General features: G+C 36.3%; 1 long non-coding RNA gene across 2 annotated transcripts in view; it reads right to left on the bottom strand.

The window, feature by feature from the left end:
- LOC104650946 (uncharacterized) overlaps positions 1-8825 on the bottom strand; it is a 313310-nt gene that overhangs the window by 24618 nt on the left and 279867 nt on the right. The gene's annotated exons all lie outside the window — the stretch shown is intronic.

Here is an 8825-nt window from a genome sequence, read left to right as displayed (position 1 = left end):
CCTGAAATTTCAGCCTTTAACATATAAGTAAATGTCATTGATAATCTAATTTTAGCCTTTGGTTTCCAACATTGCTTGCTTCATCGCAGCCGCTTCTGGTCTTGATTGATGTGAATGTATATTGGAAAGAGAAGCAGCAAAGAAATGGACAAGGAAATAACGAACCTGAAAATTGAACTAGCTGGATTTATATGACACTGGTTTAATTAAAAATAATCTAAAATTATTTTTAAAATATAATTCAATTTTTATTAGCAGAATGCTAAATATAACTGCTGTTGTCTTTAAAACACTTCAACATTTCACATGGAAGCACATATTTGTGGTTGATATGTATTGAGTCTTCCACGAAATGCAATTTAAGAAGATAAACTCAGGGATATGCTATCATCATAAAAATAGTATTTTTCAGGTGACAGCTCTAATTTAAGAGGAAAACAATTATGATAAAACATTTAATACCTTGTTGTAGCTTTACCTTGGTAGTTTCATTTAGTGTGCTGGAAAATTTTGTCACCTACTCTGCTCTGGGTACATATCCAAATGGGATTGCTGGGTGAAATGGTAGTTCTGCTTTTAGTTTTTTGTGGAACTGCCACACTGCTTTCCACAATGGTTGAATTAATTTACACTTCCATTAACAGTGTGTAAGTGCTCCTTTTTCTCTTTAACCTCGCCAGCGTCTGTTATTTTTGACATTTTAATAATAGCCATTTTGACTGGTGTGAGATGGCATCTCATTGTGTTTTTGATTTGCATTTCTCTAATGATTAGTGATACTGAGCTGTTTTTCATGTGCTTCTGTGCTACATCTATGTTTTCTTTTGAGAAGTGTCTGTTCATATCCTTTCACCCAGTTTTTAATGGGGTTGTTTGTTTTTCCCTTGCAAATTTATTTAAGTTCCTTACAGATGCCAGATGTCAGACGTTTGTCAGATGCAGTTTGTAAATATTTTCTCCCATTCCTTAGGTTGTCTGTTTACTCTGTTGATAGTTTCTTTTGTTGTGCAGAAACTCTTAAGCTTAATTAGATTCCACTTGTCAATTTTTACTTTTGTTGTAATTGCTTTTGGTGTGTTCATCATGAAATCTTTGCTCATTTCTATGTCCAGAATGGTATTACCTCGGTTGTCTTCCAGGGTTTTTATAGTTTTGGGTTTTACATTTAAGTCTTTAATTCCTCTTGAGTTCATATTTGTGAGTGGTATAAAAAAGAGGTCCAGCTTCAATTTTCTGCATATGGCTAACCAGTTATCCCAGCACCATTTATTAAATAGGGAGTTTTTCCCCATTGTTCATTTTTGTTAGCATTGTTGAAGATCAGATGGTTGTAATGTGTGGCCTTATTTCTGGGTTCTCTATTCTGTTCCATTGATCTATGTGCCTGTTTTTATACTGATAGGCTGTTTTGGTTACTCTAGTCTTGTAGCATAGTTTGAAGTCAGGTAATATGATACCTCCAGCTTTGTTCTTTTTGCTTAGGATTGCCTTGGTGATTCAGGCACTTTTTTGGTTCCATATGAATTTTAAATAGTTTCTTCTAGTTCTGTGAAGAATGTCTTTGGTAGTTTGATAGGAACAGCATTGAATCTGTTAATTACTTTGGGCAGTAGAGCCATTTTAATGATACGGATTTTTTTTCTTTTCTTTTTTGTGAGCATGGAGTGTTTTTCTATTTGTTTTTCTGATTTCTTTGAGCAGTATTTTGTGATTCTCATTGTAGAGATCTTTTACTTTTCTGGTTAGCTGTATTCCTAGGTATTTTATTCTTTTTGTGACATTGTGAATGGGGTTGCCTTTCTGATTTGGCTGTTGTTGGTGTACAGGAATGCCAGTGATTTTTATACATTTGCATACAAATATAATGTATTTTATAGATTACACAAAATGTATTTATACATTTTGATTTTGTATCCTGAAATTTGCTGAAGTTATTTATCAGCTGAAGGAGCTTTTGGGGTGAGACTAGAGATAGTTTGACTATCCAACGGGAAATTATTTGGATGCCTTTTATTTGTTTCTCTTGCCTGTTTGCTCTGGCTAGGACTTCCAATACTATGTTGAATAGAAGGGTATCCTTATCTTGTGCCAGTTTTCAAGGGGAATGTTTTTAGCTTTTGCCAATTCAGGATAAGGTTGGTTGTAGGTTTGTCATAGATGGTTCCTATGATTTTGAGGTGTGTTCCTTAAATACCTAGTTTATTGAGAGTTTTTAACTCTTTTAATGAAGGAGCGATGAATTTTATTGAGAGCCTTTTCTGCCTTTATTGGGACAATCCTGTGGTTTTTGTCTTCAGTTCTGTTTATGTGATTAATCACATTCACTGATTTGTTTATGTGGAACCAACCTTGCATCTCAAAATGCTTGCAAACTGAATCCAGCAGTATTTTGTTGAGGATTTTTGCATCAGTGTTCATCAACGGTATTGGCCCAAAGTTTTTTTTGTTTTATTTTGTCTCTACCAGGTTTTGGTGTCAAGATGATGCTGGCACTCTTAAACACATAGACCAGTGTTACCATAAAGCCACACACAAGCCAACATAGTAACCAACAAACGGCACAATAACAGGATTAAATGCACGCATATCAATACAGACTTTGAACATAATGGGCTAAATTTCACACTTAAGAGGCACAGAGTGGCAAACTAGATAAAAAACCAAGACCCAATGCTATGCTGTCTTCAAGAGACCTATCTCAAACATAATTACATTCATAGGCTCAAAATTAAGGGATGGAGGAAAATCTACCAAGCAGATAGAAAACAGAAAAAAAAAAAGGATTGTAATACTAATATCAGACAAAACAGATTTCAAAACAATGATGAACAAAAAAGACAAAGAAGGCGGTTACATAATGGTAAAGGGTAAAATTCAGCAAAAAGACCTAACTATCCTGAATATATATGTACCCAACACAGGAATACCCAGATTCATAAAGCAAGTTTTTAGAGATGCACAAAAAAATATAGATTCTCACACAATAATAGTGGGAGATTTCAACACTATACTGACAGTGTAAGATCATGAAGGCTGAAAATTAACAAAGATATTCAGGACCTAAACTCAACACTGGGGCAAATGGATGTGATAAACCTTTACAGAACTCTCCACCCAAAAAACAACAAAATATACATTCTTCTCATTGCCATCTGGCACATACTCTAAAATCAACCACATAATTGGACATAAAACAATTCTCAACAAATGTAAAAGAACTGAAATCATACCAAACACACTCTCAACCACAGCACAATAAAAATAGAAGTCAAGACTATGAAAATTGCTCAAAACCATGCAATTACATGGAAATTAAACATGTTCCTGAATGACTTCTGGGAAAATAATTAAATTAAGACAGAAATCAAAAAGTTCTTTGAAAATAATGAGAACAAAGATACAATATGCCAGAATCTCTGGTACACAGCTAAGGCAGTATAAAGAGGAAAATTCATAGCACTAAACGCTTACATCAGAAAGTTAGGAAGATTTGAAGTTAACAATCTAACTTTACAATGGACTAGAGAAGCAAGAACAAATCAACCCCAATGGTAACAGAGATGAGAAATAAAAAAATAAATTAGAGCTGAACTGATGAAAATCAAAACATGAAAAACCAGTCAAAAGATCAATGAATCCAGGAAATTTTTTGGAAAAAATTAAAACAGATAGACCACTAGCTAGACTAATAAGAAAAGACAAATGATCCAAATAAACACAATTAGAAATGATGAAGAGAATGTTACTACTGACCCGCCAGATATAAAAACAACCATCAGAGACTACTATGACCACATCTACACACACAGACTGGAGAACTTAGAAGAGATGAATTAATTCTTGCATATATACATCTTCCCAGGACTGAGCAAGGAAGAAATTGATTCCCTGAACAGACCAATAATGAGCTCTAAAATTGAATCAGTAATAAATAGCTTACTAACCAGAAAAAGGCCAGGACCTGATGGATTCATAGCTTAATTCAACCAGATGTACAAAGAAGAGCTGGTACCATTCCTATAGAAACTATTGCAAAAAACTGAGGAGAAAGGACTCCTTCCCAATTCATTCTATGAGGCTAGCATCATCTTGATGCTAAACTTTCAATGATTCTCCAACACCAAGAGGATGAATTCCTATCTCCTTGGAACAACATATAAAGCCTTTTGTGATTTGGCCCTGGCTTTCCTCTCCACTCCTGCAGCTGTACTTAGTACTTGTAGGTCCCTACTTGATGCCTTTAGAAATCAAGATTGTCCTAGGTCTTTCTACTTTTAAACACATAGACCATGTGTTTAAAGAAGCCATGATTTGTTGCATTTTGACATGTTACTTGCTTGGCATATACATTTTATTCTTTTTTTGTCTGGCCCAGACCACTTAGATGTTGCTGACTCCAGGAAAGCTTCCCTTACTCCCCAGATACTGGGCTCAGTACTCCTATTCTGGGCTCCCCTCTGTTTACCGTATCACAGCACTTACTTGACTCCATAATCTGCTATTTACTTGCCATTTTCTCTATTAAATTCTGAGCTCCCTGATAGAGTATTCATGGTTAGTGTCTCAGTCTCTATTATTGGCCCTAATACACTTCAGGAACTCAAAAGCTTTGCTGAAAGAATGCAAAGTGACAATAAAAGCAGAAAGACCTAGGACCATCTTGATTTCTAAAGGCATCAAACAGGAATAAGAACAAAGCAGCAGGAAAAACTATGGGCTTTTTAAGTTCCATGAGAACTGTGGTGTGCAAGACTGCTCTAAACAGTAATCAAACAGTGCAAGTGGCAAGAATCAGGAAGTGCACAGAAACAAGAAGCTTGGTGCACTCTGGGATCAGGCAAACATCTGGGAGAAGATTGTTGCAAGATTGGATTGTGAGGTAAAATCCTGTCTAGTTAGTCTAGTTAGGAAATGTCTCTCTCTTTTTTTTTTTTAAGAGGAGACAATCCAAGGATATAAGCAATCTGAAGTCCATGCTTTCATTAGGTGAGTGTGTACACTTGGTAAGAGAGATAGATATGTTAAAACTGTGAGTAGGTTATATTAATAACAATATCTGCACTCATTTCCTGCTAAGCAAGAGGTCAGAAGAAACTAGGTTATAGATGACATTAATCTTTCTGTGAATGTTGATTAGAAGGTGCTCACCTGATGTCACAGATGAGTTAATTGCAAACATGACTGCAATCCCAGATGAACTTTGGAGGACCTCTTGATTTATATAGTGATTCATGAATGGGTGCACTCTTCATCTACCTGCTTTTTCGAGAACCTGAGCCACCACTCCTAAGCACCACATAGAAGCATGCAGTCTTAAAGCATCAGCAGTTTTATAAATTTGGGCCCACCATAAAAATACAAAACAAAGTGAATAAGGTCATCTATTTAAAGATGATCTGTTTTGTATTATGAACACGTTTTGGCCCCATCTTTTTTTTTTTTTCTCTCCACCATTTCCTGTAACTGGCCTGTTTTGAGTGATGTATTGGAGAGAAGGCCTGTGTCAGATATCTTCAACTGCCTGTCATGAGTAATTAAAACCAGTTGTTTTATTGCTTTCCTTAGTTCCAGCTGACTCTTTGATGCTTTGGTGTCCATGCCAAAAAACTACCTCTTATAATCATCAGAGGCCAGTGTTTTTGCAGAGGTCACTGAAAGCTAATTAAGCAAATATGTGAAAAATAGTTTCAAATTATCTCTATTAGTAGAGTGTATGTATACATGTATTTAGAGTGGGGGTTGAGGAGAGACTTTTAAAACAATAGCTGACTTCCAGAGATAGTAATTTGGTATCAGAGAACTACATGTATACAGCACCTTCGTATATTCATTAAGTTGGCACAATTTCACCTTTTGCTGCATAACAGACACTATTAGTTTCAGCAAATAAACATATAGAAAATGTCTTAAAAGTTCATGGGTCAGTAATGGGACAAACAGATACATAAATGATAGTAATAATTCAGGATAAAATGGACTAAATGAGTGGTATGTACAAAAAATTAAGATAATGTAGATAAATGAGTAAGTCACTTCATCTCTGGTATTTGAGGGAGGCTACAGAGATTCATTCATTCAATACACTTTTTCGTTTTTGTTTTTGAGACAGAGTCTTGCTCTGTTGCCCAGGCTGCAGTGCAGTGGCATGATCTTGGCTCACTGCAACCTCTGTCTCTGCCAGGTTCAAGTGATTCTTGTGCCTCAGCCTCCCAAGTAGCTGGGATTACAGGCATGAGCCATTGTGCCCGGCCTCAACACATTATTTAATGCCTACTATGTGCCAGGCACTGCTCAAGGATATCAGGCTACATCAAGGAATAAAACCTGAGGTCCTTGGCTTTGTAGAGCTTATACTCTAGGAGAGGGGGAGATGTCATAAATATATAAATAAGTTAATTATTTTTTATGTTAGAAAGTGATATACTTTGGGCAGGGAAATAGAGAAGAGGGGAATTTGAATTCACGGGGGATGTTGCTAACTCAAAGAGTGGTCAGTATTGGCTTCATTGAAGAGGTAACATTTGAGAAAAGAAATGTAAAGATGAGGGCATAAGCCATATTGATATCTGGGGAAAAAGGGAACAGCTAGTGCAATGCCTTAAGTCTTGAATGTGCCTGGCCCATTTGAGAGACAGCAAGGAGGTCAGTGCAGCTGCAGCAGTGAATGAGGGAGAGAGTGTAGTCATATATGAGGTTCAGAGATATGACTAGGGCAAGATTATGTAGGATCTTATAAGTCATTGAAAGGACTTTCACTTTTATTCTGAGTGAGAAGGGAAGCATTACAGAGAAGTGACATATGACTTTTATCTTAAAAAGATTCCTTGCTTCTGTGTCGAGAAATGATAAACAATGGGGTAAGAATGGAAGCAAGGAGACTAGTTAGACCAGGAGTTGGTAAGCTGTGGTTCATAATCCAAATGTGGCTTACTGCTTTTTGTAAATAAACTTTTATTGCTACATAGCCAGGCCCATTTGCATTACAATAATAGAGGTGAGTGGTTGCCACAGTGACTGTATGGCCCATCAAACAAATACCATATGACTCTCTAAAAAAATGTTGCTGTCCCCTATATTAGAATATTGCTGCAATTCAGGAGAGAGGTGATGATGGCTCAGACCAGGATGGTAGCACTGAAAGTAGTGAGGAGTCTTTGGGATCTGGATATATACAAAATTAAAACCAACTAGATTTGCTGAACGATTGAGTGAGAAGGTGTAATGAAGGAAAAGTCAGTGATGAGTGTCAAGCATTTGGTCTGAACTATCAGGAGAACATAGTTTCTATCATTTGAGATGGGGGAAGTTGGTGCTAAAACAGTTTTCATGGTGAAAAAAGATCGGGAATTACAGCAGCTTAAACTCAATATTGGTGAGTGTTCGGATGACACCAAGTGAAAACGTTTTCAATTTGAGGAGCCAATTGAATATGTAAATCTAAGTTCAGAAGAGACTACTGGGATGGAGATGAAAAACTGGAACCCATCAGCATAGAGATAATATTTAAGGTCATGATTCTGGATGAGATTACCAAAGGAATGAGTAAAAAGAGAGAAAAGAACAAAGGATGAATCCTAGAACCCATAATCATTAAGTTTGGGAAGAAAAGGAAAAACCATTGAAGGATACTAAAAAGGAGTGACCAGTAAAATAGACTGGTAAATTAAACCAAAACTAGGATGTTCTGGAAGCCAAATGAAGAAAGTTTATCCAGGAGGACAGAGGAATCGAATATATCAAATATTAACTAATAAGTCAAATTAAGAAGAGAACTGATAATTGACTATGGCAATTTTGGTAGACTAGGTAGGAACAGAAATTGGATTGGAATAGATATAATGAAGTTTGGAAAGAGAATTCGAGAGAAGGAATACAATAATTAATGATTTAAGAAAGAAAATTGCTAGAGTAATATCATTAAGTAGTTAAGACAAGATAGAATCTTGTTTGCAAATGGAAGCATTGAATTTTAAATAGGAACATGGATGAATAAATCCTCCCTAGAAGCTGGTGGGAGTTTATATGTGCAGATTTTGGACGGGGTGGTAGGAGTCTATGGAAATCTTTTTTACTTACTTTAATTTTCAAAGAGAAACGGGAAAAAAAAAAGATCATTATCTAAGAGTAAAGATCAAGGTGGTGTATTGTGGGTTTGAGAAGAGAGGAGAAAGAACAAAATAGCCATCAAGTATATGGTAGAATGAATGGAATGGAAAAGTATAGTATGATCATCAAGCAGCAGACATGCTAAGTTAAGGTTTATAATCTTGCGCATTTGTCTTCAGCTCATTCTTATATTTCAGTGGTCACTACTCAGAGAACAGGATCCAGACAGAGATTAATGAGAAACCCTAACCCTCTCTGGAATGTGGCTGAACTGCAAGGTTTGGCTCCAGAACAACCAGCTTAAGAAGCCATAAGCCCAAATTGTCTAAAGTAGGATATTAGACCCTTGGCTAAGGAAAGATGAGCACTCTGAAGACAGACCCTGGTCTGGGGCTTGGTGTGCAATGCTCAGATCATGCTCTCACCTTGTGAGTTCAACTCTGTGATGATCAGCAAGAAGGTGACTGAGTATGCAAACAGGTATATTTAAATTTTAAGTTTCCCTGAGACATTAGGATGAATTATTTTAAATCCAAAGTGTGATGATCATGACCCCTCCTTCAGAGAAGCATGTGAGAAGATTAGTTTCAATCTTTGGTGTCCTCCTTCAAACTGATAACAGGATTAATTTGTTCAATTGTTCATTCAACCACTAAACTGACAAGTATTTTTTTTTTTTGGTACCTTATGTATGCCAGGCATTATGCTAGGCACTGGGG

Source organism: Saimiri boliviensis, chromosome 19 (genome assembly GCF_048565385.1).
Source record: "Saimiri boliviensis isolate mSaiBol1 chromosome 19, mSaiBol1.pri, whole genome shotgun sequence".
Lineage (NCBI taxonomy): Eukaryota > Metazoa > Chordata > Mammalia > Primates > Cebidae > Saimiri > Saimiri boliviensis.
This window is presented reverse-complemented; position numbering and strand designations above follow the sequence as displayed.